The sequence below is a fragment of the Halichoerus grypus genome, chromosome 9 (assembly GCF_964656455.1).
Source record: "Halichoerus grypus chromosome 9, mHalGry1.hap1.1, whole genome shotgun sequence".
Lineage (NCBI taxonomy): Eukaryota > Metazoa > Chordata > Mammalia > Carnivora > Phocidae > Halichoerus > Halichoerus grypus.
Genome location: NC_135720.1, coordinates 24,718,231 through 24,731,283, shown reverse-complemented (window position 1 = coordinate 24,731,283; position 13,053 = coordinate 24,718,231).

Here is a 13,053-nt window from a genome sequence, read left to right as displayed (position 1 = left end):
TCATGATAGAAAGAAAGAAAGAAAGAAAGAAAGAAAGAAAGAAAGAAAGAAAGAAAAAGAGATCTCTTATTTCCCAAAATTGCAATACTGATATCACCAAAAATAAGATGCAGAATTTAATTTTGTGATCGCTAAATTACAATGATTGGTTGGTTGAATTCACATCGTTGTAAAACTTGGCGCATCAGTTGGGAAAGATCTGCAGAAATCTGTTGAGTATAAGTTCCAATGGATTTTGAAGCAAAAGACAGAGAAGTATAATACTGACAAATGTATCTTTATAGGGTACTTACCAAAGATTCTGGACCCCATGTGCTAGAAAAAACAGCTGAGAAGGATTCTGTTTGCTTAATTAATTGATCTATATCAGGTCTCAGAAGAGGCTTGTACTGAATTAAATGTAAATAACAAAATCTCTGTATGGAAGAATGCAGAGGAAGGAAAGCAATAACTTAGAGAGCTAGGAATTTATTAAGGACATCCCACCCATCTACCTACAAATACAGTCCTCATGATATCCCAAAGATATACTGTTCTCCAAGGCATTTGGGAGAGGACCAGCATCTTTGAAAAGTACTGTAAGAGTTGTCCTTTGTAACCTGGGATGAAGTTGGGAGATGTTGCCACTGAAGTGGATTTTCTTATTTCATAGTGGAAGAGGATAAATATCAGTATTCCACTGCCAGACAAGATGGCATGGTTATAATGATGGGCAGCAGAGAAAGAATGGTAATCAAAATATTTTGGTCCATGTAGGTCTTTGTTGACCTTTAATTTATGATGGAGTCTTTGGTACCAAAATAAATGGCCAGACCCCTAACATCCTACCTAATTTCTATAAGTGCCTCCCTCACTGAAAGGAAGAAAGGAAGGAAGGAAGGAAGGAAGGAAGGAAGGGAGGGAGGAAGGAAGGAAGAAAGAAAGAAAGAAAGAAAGAAAGAAAGAAAGAAAGAAAGAAAGAAAGAAAGAAAAAGAAAAAGAGGGAGGAAGAAAGGAGAGAGGGAAGAAGGAAAGAACGGAAGGAAGGACAGAAGGGAAGGAAGAAAGGAAGGAAGGAAGGAAGGAAGGAAAGAAAGAAAAAGAAAGGAAGGGAGGAAGGAAGGGAGGGAGGGAGGAAAGAAGGGAAGGAAGGAAGGAAGGAAGGAAGGAAGGAAGGAAGGAAGGAAAGAAGGAAGAAGGAAGGAAAGAAAGAAAAAGGGAAAGGGAAAGGAAAGGGAAAGAACTACTTTAGGTATAGCAAAAAACAGAGGCCTGAATTGAGCTGCAAAATAGTCAATTTTACCATCTACTCAATTGCCAGACTGAGTAAGTTTAAAGATATAAGACTGCTTGACAAAATGCAAAGTCGTATCAGTTTGAGGAAGAGGTTTAAAACATTATAAGTATTTAAATAAAAGATATAAGACTGCTTGACAAAATGCAAAGTCGTATCAGTTTGAGGAAGAGGTTTAAAACATTATAAGTATTTAAATAAGATCTCTTCCTATCCTCTCTCAAAAGAATTTATGACCATTTACCAAAATAATTGTATGGTAGGAAAAAGATATAACTAGAATGTTTTTGATTGTTGGACAATGGACACAGTTGTTACTAATTTCTGGATACCAAAAAATAATTTTTCCCTTGTTCAAGGAGAGCTAACGAGAGTAAAGTAACAAGTGCAATTCAGTCTGGGCTTACATGATGCAGGACACCTGATCTATCTTCCCTAATTCAAGTCACTTGCTTGCTTTTTTTTGAAGACAGCTTGGTCTTAGAGAATGATGGTAGATTATTGTAAAATAACACACTTAAAACGTTATGTACTATATGACGCTTTAATGAAACAAATAAGTATCACCATGCACCTTGGCATTTGATATACAGTTATTGATTTGGCCACCTCTCTATTCCAATAAGTCAAGAACACTAGAAAGAATTTATTTCACTTGGCTGGAAAAATACTAAGCCTTCAGTGTCTAACTTTAGATAGATGTCATTTTTCTAACTCTGAGCCATAATTTCATCTGCAGAAAGCTTCATCATTTCGACATCCCCTAGAACATCAAACCAGTCCTTTTCATTAACGATACATGTGAATAGAATCTAGGGAGCAAGAAATAGCAGGTACTTAGATGCTTTGATTAGACACATGCATGCAGGAAGATAGGAGTCATACACTAAGAAAATTCAAATCTCAAAAGCCTAGCAAATTTTCCAAGGATACAATAGTCTGGAGTATACTGGAAATATGTTTTCAAAGTAAAACCACTATATTTTGCTCTATCTAGTATTTGAAAGTAAGTTACTTTGAATTTTGGAGGCAACATATGTGACATTTGGCATTTGTATAATCTCAACCTATTTATTGGATAATTAAGCTATCAGCTTTTAATTGGGCCTAAACACAGAAAAAGACTTTCTAGCTTATTCAGGCTGTCGTATAAACAGTTTTGACACTTAGCCCTTATGACTCAACAGATTTAGTGATATTTGAGATGTCTGTGACCAATTGGGAAGCTGAAAGGAAGTAGTAATAAGCTCCAATAACAGAATCACTGTTCAGCTCCTAGGTTTTGAAGCACAGCTGTGGTGTGTACTACACTATTTTGAGAAATAGCACTTGCCCCTGTTAGATATTCTAAGATTATTCATAAAACACCAAGTAATCATATGACCTGAGCTTCTCATTGTCGTCTGTGTCATTTAACCTACAGAAATATAATTTTGTTGTATATATGGGAACAAACTCAAGAAAATAGGGAGGATGTTGGAAAGGGTTATGAACAGGTGATCATGTTCTTCATGTACCAACTCCTGCATCATTGCCGTCTCTTCCTCAACCTCTACCTACAGCTTCAGGGAATTCCCTATGTCTAATAACTGAGGATAATACATTTGAAACTTGGTTGTACAGAGCTCTCTATAGTGTTCTGCAACCAATTATGAGTAGAATACTGTAGAAATACAAGTCATGGTCATTCCTGAAAGACAGTGCATAAAAAAAAGTCCTCCCAGTAGGCAACACTTTGAGGAGTACAGATGATTTTTCCACTTTGATTAGGAGTGATGAACAGGGTGTGGCACTATTTAAATTCATGAGCTGTATCTAGTTTTTGGCCAGATGATTAGGGATTTGAAAGAATGCATTTGGAAGATTAATGACAAGGTTTGAGGGAAAATTATGTAAATGGGTCCCGAATTTGAAATATCTGTGCCCCATGTGAATGATCAGCAGATAGCCCTGTCTGTAGGGGAATCTCTCAGTAGTCAGCTGAAAGACTCACTTTTTTGTCGGGTAATCTCTTTCTGTACTCTCCCAGTTCTTATTCTATGTGATCATGAACAAAATGTCATGATAGCCAGGGCAAAGTACGTAGATAGGCTTATAAACATGAGACTCCCCTCTTCATGGGTGTTATTTATATTACTGTTCTTGAGTGTCCAACCTGCCAAGAGCAGGGACAATACACAGAAAGCTAATATAGCATAACAGTTTGGAAAGACTAACTAAGAATTTGGGAGAAGGTCAGTTATGTTAGACCCTTCCATTTTGAAAGTGCAATGATTTGTCCTCATTGGAATTGACTTACTCTTGGTATTGATCTTTTCTTTCTTCCTTTCTTGTTTTTGCTACCAATATTATTCATGGACTTACTTATTTTCTTATTTTTTTTTTGTTACCAAAACCCAAACAAAATAAAATAAAACATAACTCCTGACCAAGGAATTCATTTTGCCACAAAAGAAGGAAATTATTAAATGTTCATGGGATTAATTTTAACTTTAAAAAATGTATTCTATCACCAAGTTTCCAACTGCTTTATAGAAAATAAAATGTTTAAGACTAAGTTAGAAGCCAGATGGGAAACAATGCATTAAAGTGTTCTGCGCTGTCCTATAGAGTGCACAACAGATTCTTAACCAGCAAACAGTATGTGATAAATTTTCCCCACTATTAGATGTGAGTCTGGAAAACAACGGGTAGAAGAAAGAGTGGTACTTTCACTATAGCACTAAAATGACCCATTCCTAAAATTTTTGCTTCCTATTCCTGTGACTTAATACAGCGCTAATTATGAAGTTTTAGAAGACAAGGTATCAATACTTCCAACAATGGATGCATTGCTGCAATTGAATGGGTAGTTGAGAAACTCAACTGGCCAATTTTTTGCTTTTCTCATCAGTAGATGGCTGGACCTACAGGCAAAAAGTCTTGAAGTGATGCTTCCTGAAAGCAAATGGAAAAATGCATAGTAGTAGTGGAAAAAATCAACCGGCCAATTTTTTGCTTTTCTCATCAGTAGATGGCTGGACCTACAGGCAAAAAGTCTTGAAGTGATGCTTCCTGAAAGCAAATGGAAAAATGCATAGTAGTAGTGGAAAAAATCATAAATACAAGCCATATCCTTGTGAATAATTCCAAACATTAAAGTCATAGTAGATACCCATAATTTCTTCTCTACTCAGTTATATATATACTTAGGTTTATGCATATTTTTCCAAACCCATTTCCTTATTATATTATATAGATTATGTGGACAACAATTAAATATAATTTAGTATAGAGACTAGAGGATATCAAACCAAGATTGTGACTGAACTGTGGACAGAAAAAAAAAATCACCTAGCAATGGATGTGGTAGGTAGTGGTATGTAATATGTATATGTGGTATGCAAACTGTGGATCTACACTTTTCTTGAGAGGTGAGGCTTTCCACAGATATTTCATTTATATGGTGAATAGTTACAATCTATTAGGCATAGGCAGGATCACATGGTTTTTGCTAGAGTTGTTGATTTGCTTTTGAATATGGGTATGTTTGGGAGTGAGCAACCAAAGATTTGTTTTGTGGTAGATATTGCAGATTGGCAGTGGGTTTTCTATTACAACAATTTCAGGAAAGCAGTTGTGTTTACTTAATGTCTGTGTTGTTCCTGGTTGTATTGCCTCCAAACTTATTTCCCTGGGCATTTCAGAAACTGTGAGTTCCGTAATTCCCTGTAGTAAATTGCATTCGGCAAGTATACATTCTAAGGATTGAAACTTAGAAGGCTGATTGATTAACTGATTCATCCATTCATTGATTCATAGAAGAAATAATTATTGCCTGTGATGAGGCTGATGAGTAGAAAATTTCCTTTTTCCAGAAATAGAAAATGAGATTTAAACTGGGGAGAGCCGAAGGTGAGGAGTACTCTACTTTGTAAGGAAGAAAAGAGATCTCCAAAATTCTGCTCCTCAAATCACCATTCCCTACTCCTTGTACCCTCTCTTTCCCTGTTTATCTGAACTAAAAGACTATGGGGATTTATATAGATTAGAAAACAGTATCAGGGTCTGAGTTATTGAATTGGAGTCAGTGCTAGTAGTTTGGACAGGGGAGGTAGATGCTTGTGTCTTTCACCAAAACTCAGTAAAGAGCATGCAGGATAATCATTTATAAAGGTTATGTGTTTATTCGTGAAGGTAGGATTGGCATCTCAAGCCCTAGCTGTGCATGCAGCAGATCTGATGAAATGCTCTGAGCCTACACAAACACCGGAAAGAGAAACTGGAAAACTGGAGAGAGGGAGTAAGAAAGAGAGAAAGGTCAGAAAAGAATTGGCAAGCCCTTCTCCACCTCTGCACTGCCATTTGGCATGACAAAGATTCATGTTTCCCTGTGGAAACTCATTGGCTAGGCTGCCCTTACCCCACCCAACAGATTCAATATCAGGTCAGATGGGAGAGTGCAAGAGATCAAGTGAGAAGAAAAAAAATCTTACCTGCAAGTGAGCTGTGCAATGGAGAAGACCCCACAGATTACCCTTAAAGAAGGATATCATCAGCAAGCACAAGAGCTGGCAGAGAATTACAGTTGTATTTTCTTGTTAAGTAAATAAGTGTTTGACCTTTTCATCTCACCCTTCTGGGCAAGTCCAAATCATAAAGGAACTAGAACCTACAGGAGAGGACAAGAATGAAAGAGCAGATCAAGCTCCATAACCCACCTGGGTTCCCTTGGGCCGATATCTGGCATGGAGATAGGGTACAGAGAGCTATTAAATCACATGTAAGTTGGAAGAATTGGACTGGACTAGATACATACTTTTCATAACCAAAAGTGACCAGGAAAATATGGAATATGTTTGAGATATTAAGAGACAGGAAGGAAAGATGTAACATAGCCCAACTGGAAGTCAATAATTAGAGAAAGAGTATTTTATGTTACTTTCCAAAGTCACACTGTTTCATGATTCATTTGTATTTACTAAATGATGAAAAAAATATATATTAGTGGAGTAATCAAAGTGATTTTAGGTACAGAATAAGAAGAATTTGGTTTGGCCGGGTGAGTCTAAGGGAATTTAGTGAGTTGACACTGGAACTAAGTCTTGAAGGATGACCAGGAAATTCTAATGGAGAAGAATATAGACAAGCTTGTCAGTTAAGCAAATGCATTAAGGCTGAAATTTTGTGATTTGGCTAAAACACCAGGGACAAAGGAAATAAGAGGAAATATGATGGAAAAGGTGAGCAGTGTGGTGGTAAGTTCTCAAAGTCTTTTGGTCTGGGAAATACCACGATCAAGTGCATATTTTGAGAGATAGTAGTGGTGACAGGATTGAGTTTGTAGTAAAAAGAGATCACTTAAGAGTCTGCAGAGATAGGTCATGAGATTTTAAACTGAGATAAGTTGAAAAAGGTGGAAGAACGGCAGTTATACAAGGTTTTCAGTAATAGAAATATGAGGACTTGCAGGTAGGGATAGGTTGTGTAGAAGGAGGTGTATTGAGAATGATAATGAGGTTTCTAATTTGGACTGGGTTTTATAGGTGGGTACATTAGATGCAAACATAAATATTAAGATGGAAAACGATTTCTTTTTCTTCTTTCCTTCTTTTCCTCCTGTCTTTTCTTCCTTCCTCTGCCCTCTTCCCCACCATCTCTTGCATATCATTCAATCTTTCTGTTTACATTTTATTTTCCACCTGATTTCCCAATAAGAATTTGAAGTGGTTAATAGTTAAAGTTGTTCTCTTTGTGTTGTTCTAACATTTCCAATGCTAGATTTATCATCCTTTTTTTTTTTTCTACCACAGTTTGGAGCACTATAAAATTGTCTTGGGAGATTAAGAACTCGATCTTGGTTTGTATTCCTAAACAATAGCATTCTCATGTGCATGTGGATAAATTGACATTGCAATAATTATATTGAGCAATAACCAATAATCAATGTTTGTGCCTTGCTAAAATTAGGCCTTAGTGTAACTTACTTCCAGTTACCTCATTAAAAATCACATATAACAAAAAAATCATATGTAAAAAAGATCTGTTTTCATGGATGGTTTTAGATATAATCAAATATTTTAAGTCACAATATGCAAAGAACAAAACAACAAAATAAAACAAAAACAGAAATGATATTAGGAACATTGACTTGGTAAACAAAAAAGCTTGACCCTTTATATGTTTTAAAATCTGACAAATACAAAAAAAAAACCTGTTTGTCTAGTTTTTCTTTGGGATTCATTTAAAATTCTTTTCATCTATTAGTATAAAAAGGGGGAATTTGATTTGATGTGGCCCATTGCCATGGAAAAGAGAGATGTGCCAATAATGTAACTTATTTGATAGATACATAGTATTTAAACCAGATGAAAAAAAATCAACATGTTTATTTTTCATCAAGCTAAGGTCAGTAGAAATATTTCTATGTAATGCAATATATCATCATGAGATGTCATCTTGAGAAGGTCAATTTAAATAAGAAAGAAAAACTTGTAGCCTGGATGAAAACCACAACCAAGCCTCCAAAGAAATATAAGACTGTAAGTTGTGTTCGAATGCAGGAATGTTTGATAATTGCTTTCATTAGGTAATTTCTGGGATATGGCAACTCTGGCCTGTTTTTGTTGGGAGAAAGAGGGGGCTTGATTTGTTCTGCATAATGCTAGTCTCCTGCAAAGAGAAAAGTCCAATTAAAGGGACATAAAATTACTTTAAGTGTCATCATGTGTGCTCCCAGAGCATGAGACATTTATTTAGCATAACCTTACCACTCATAACTGCAACTAGGGCTGTACTTACTTAGGGAAATATTGGAGATTTTCCAGGTGACTGGTTAGTTAATTGGCCCTCTTTTGGGGATGTGGTAGGAGAAGTAAAGGAAGTAAGATCGGTTTCCTGATGTTCCTGAAAACTATTTAGAAATATGGCATGATGGGAATTTACCAACTTTTCCTTTGGGTATTATTGTACTTAGTAGAATGATCCAGGTTCTTCTAGTGTCCAAGTGATGCCAGGAAATAAATTTAGCAGTGGAAGGAACAGATATTTTCTTCTCTATATAATTTGGCACAATGCTTAAACCAATTAACATCCACAGAGAAGAAAGCTGAATAAATAAAGCACCTTTAATAAGGTACAATGTCTTTTAAAAGTAAAATACTAAGAAAAATTATGCAACATAATTTACACTTGTTATGTAATATAATTTAAGGAAACCTTTCAGTGTTAATATGATGCATTAAAAATTCTGTGGTGTCAATAAAAAGTTAAAAGCAAAATCCTATATTAATACTTTTTTCACAAGCAGGTGTTGTAAGGAGTTACTCAGAGGTTTTAAGAATAAACAAAGAAAGTATTATGCATAATAATCATGTTACAAAATAAATGTGTTTTGTTTAGAAAAGATCTTTCATCCTCAAAGGTCTTAATAGTCATGGTGGTATAAAAATGTGGTAGTTCTTATGTACAAATCCTTTCTTGTACTTTAATTTAGAGAGGTATTTTCTTTTCCCAAAAAAATCTATAAGCACTCTTCATATGTTTAGCCTTGAAGATGTGAAATGTTTTCAGTTAAATATCTCTGGTTGGGTTACATACCTATGCACAAAGCAAATACCTTTAAATATTTATAAACATCAAATATTATATAAAAATTTCTAGAAAATTAATAATTTTTTTTCAGCAAATATTTACTGAGACTCTACTAGGAGTGCGGTATGGGGGTTCAAAGCCAGATCCTGGAGATACAAAGGTAAAGGATGAGTAATACTTATTCTTTGCCATGGAGATACTAATATAATTCAAGCTATATGTAATATCCATTTTCTCTGAATTCTAGCTCTATATGTTACTATGAATCAGACATTTTCATCCGGATGTCTTATGTTAATTCAAATTCAATATCCAAAATTAAGCTACTTATTTCCTTCATATCTGTCAACCGTAACCACCCCTCCCCTTCACGTCCATATTTTGTAAAGAAAACCCTTCTCAAACACCTTAGTTGAAAATTTCATGTTCTTTTGATTTCTCTTCCTCTTCTTTATCCTTTTATATGCTCATTTGATTTCTTTCCCTATTCTTTTTGAGTTCATCTAGTCATTCAAAAATCCAGACATTTCTATTTTTAAACTACTTATTTATATCCCATTCATTCATTCATTCATTCCAGGGGAAGTAGCTTGGTAGACAGTATATAGATCCTGAACACATTTTTTTAATTATAATTACACATAAGAATTTCAGTATTTTGAAGGTATTATAAGTTATATGGTATTTAAAAATTTTGGTTTCCGGTTGTTCAATACTACTAAATAGAAAAGAATATTGATCTTCTATCTTGTGACATTGCAAAGCTGATTGAGTTTTAAGAGTTGTTTTGTAGATGTGTAGGAATTTTGTACAAAGACAAATATGTCCCTTGAGAATAAGAACAGTTTCTTTGCTTTTTTTTCCTCTCTCTATGGAAAAGTCTTTCATTTCTTTTCCTTGTCTTATTGCACTGGCTATAACTTTCAGTATATTATTGAATAGGTGTGATAAGAATGAACAGCTGTATAGAGTTCTTAGTGTTATGCCTATTCAACTTTCACTATAAAATATGTGATTGTAGATTTTTGTAGATGTTCTTTTTCAGATTGAGGCAGTTTTTTTTTCTATTCCTAGTTTTTTTTAAAAAAAAAATTAAATCAAAGATACATGTTAAATTTTGTCAAATGTGTTTTTTGCATGTATTAATTTAATCATGAGGCTTTTCTTGTTTAGTGTATTAATATGGTAAATTATATTCATTGATTTTCAAATGATGAACTGGCTTTACATTACTGAGATAAACCCTGCTTGCTCATGATGTATATTTCTTTTACGTACTAGTGGGTTTAGTTTACAAATATTTTGTTGAACATTTTTTCCTTCTAAAGTTTTATTTTCTTGTAATCTCTGGTTTTGCTATCAAGCTAATTGGCCTTACAAATTAATTAGGATGTTTTCACTCTTATTTTCTGGAGGAGATTTTGTGGAACTGGTGGGTCATTTTAACTTTAAATGTTTGGCAGAATTTACAAGTGATATAGTCTTGGACTAGATTTTTTTTTATTTTAGGAAGACTTTCAAGTATGAATTCTATTTGTTTTACCTATCTCTTTATGTATCTATCTTACTATTTAGGTTATCTACTTCTTTTAGCATGAGTTTTGATAGATTGTATTTTTCACCAAATTGGACCATTTCATCTAAGTTGTTGAATTTATGTGCATAGAGTTGTCTATATTATTTCTTTATTATCTTTTCAATGTCTATTGGATCAGTAGTATTATCTCCCTTTTCTATTTTTTAAAGGTAAATTATTTGTTTTATTTTTTTGGTCAGTCTGGCTAAAGGCTTATCAATTTTATTGATCCCTTCAATAAACCAACTTTTTATTTCATTATTTTCTCTATCATCATCCTGTTTTCAAATCTATTGATTTCTACTTTTATTTTTATAATCCCTTCCCTTCTGCTCTTTGGTATTAGTTTGCTCTTCTTTATGAAGTTTCTTAAGGTGGAACTTCTGTTATTCACTTGAAATTGTTTTTCTCTTCCAATGTAAGCATTAATGGCTATATATTTTCTTGTAGGCTTTTCTTTAAGAACATCCTTCAAAGCATTTTTATATCCTTCAAATTTTGATGTTACATTTTAATTTTTGTTCACTGAAAAATATTTTCTAATTTCCCTTGAGCTTTCTTTATTTATAAATCATTTAGTAGTATGATGTTTAAGTTTCAATAATTGAGGAATTAATTTCTAGTTTAATTCTCTTATGGTTGAAAACGTACTTTGAATAATTCTTAGCATGTTAAATTTAATAAGGCTTGCTTTGTAATTCAGAATATAGGCTAACTTGGTGAATGTTTCAAGTGCATGTAAAAAAAATTACACTCTTGTTAGGTGAAGTGTTCTATATGGTATTTTTCAAATGTTCTATATTTTTACTGATTTCTTTCTACTTCTTTTATCAATTACTGAGAGAAGTGTGCTAGATTCTATAAGTATAATTTAAGCTTTGTCTATTTATTCATTCCCTCCTGTTTTGTTTTATGTATTTTGAAACTCTATTATTAGGTGCATACACACAAGATTGTCATCTCTTCTTGAAAATGACAATTGACGCTTTATCCTTATGTAGTATCTTTCTTTATTCCTAGTGATTATTTTTTGATGCTGTGGTTATTGTTCTGAGGTCTGCTTTGTCTTCAGCTATTATTTTCCTTTTTATGAATTGCATTTGCAAGCTATATTTTTTTCATCTTTTTTATTTTTAACTTTTGTTCATCATTATGTTTCTAGTGTTTTGGTTTTTTTTTAAGATTTTATTTATTTATTTGACACACAGAGAGGGAGAACACAAGCAAGGGGAGCAGCAGAGGAAGAGAGAGAAGCAGACTCCCCACCAAGCAGGAAGTCTGACACAGGGCTTGATCCCAGGATCCTGGGATTGCAACCTGAACTAAAGGCAGACACTTAACCAACTGAGCCACCCAGGTGCCCCTCTACAGGTTTTCTTATAGGCAGCATATTGTTGGATCTGTCTTTTTATTTTAACTGATCTGAAACATGTCTTATAATCTATGTGTTAAAATCATATTTAATGTGATTATTTATATGATTAGATTTATATGTACCATTTTATTATTAGCCTTCTCTTTGTTCCTCTACTGTTTTCATTTCCTTGTTTTTCTTTTTCTGCCTTCCTTTGAATCATTTGAATAATTTAAACTCAATTCATTGAATTTTTTTTTTTTTTACTGTGTGTGTGTGTGTGTATGGTTTCTCTAGATATTAAAAAGCATAATTTGGGGACATTGTAACATACATAGAAATAAATATATATTTGTATAAAATATTTTTATCTGATATTTCTAAAATATTGATAATCTTTTCTTTCCTGAGAGTAGCTAAACATATCAAGAAGTTGAAAAAACAACACTTATGTTCATATGTATTTATACTTACAAGCAAAAACTTTGTTTAAAGCTTTATTATTGTGAATTTTATAAAAAATATTTTTAAAGGTACTTTGGTTTATGTATTTTAAGTAAACTTTAAATTCAGTGGGCTTGAATCTTTATGGAAATAATTTTTCACATTTAATTTTTAACTTTTGAAAAACTAAGATTCTATTAAATTATACAACTAACCAATAGTTCATCACATGCATAAATCATACCCATACAGGTGATCTCTATGTGATCAGTACTATATTTAACTTGTGTCATTAAATTATTTGAGGAATATGACCTTTAGTTCTTATAAAACTTGTAGAAACAGAGAAAAGCACTTCAAGAAAAAAATAAAGAGAAAATAAATAATTTTAGACACATTATTTTTTAAATTTTTATTTAATTTTATTTTTTGAGATCAAAAATATTTTTTACTGATGAATATTATTAAAAAATCTTCAAAAACGTAGCATACAGTTTCAAGTCCTGGGATACTGAATTTACAATGCCAAGATCATGTGTGCCGTGGAAATTCTCACACACATACTCTAACAGCCAGAAGCAAGGACTACTCTGAGGGAGGCTGTCTCTCTGAAGAAGTGACAGCTACCAAGGTGTTCAGAGTAAGAAAAGAGCACATTATACAGGGAATTAAGTCAGTGAACAGTAATCCACTCTGATGTCTCACGGAACATCATACGCTTTAGTTTCATCTTGAAAATGCATAGATTTCTTCAAGAAAATACAAAGATGGCAATAATAGGTTACTGCAACTTCATTTTATTTTCCTTTCTCCATCAAATTTAAGTAAGAACAA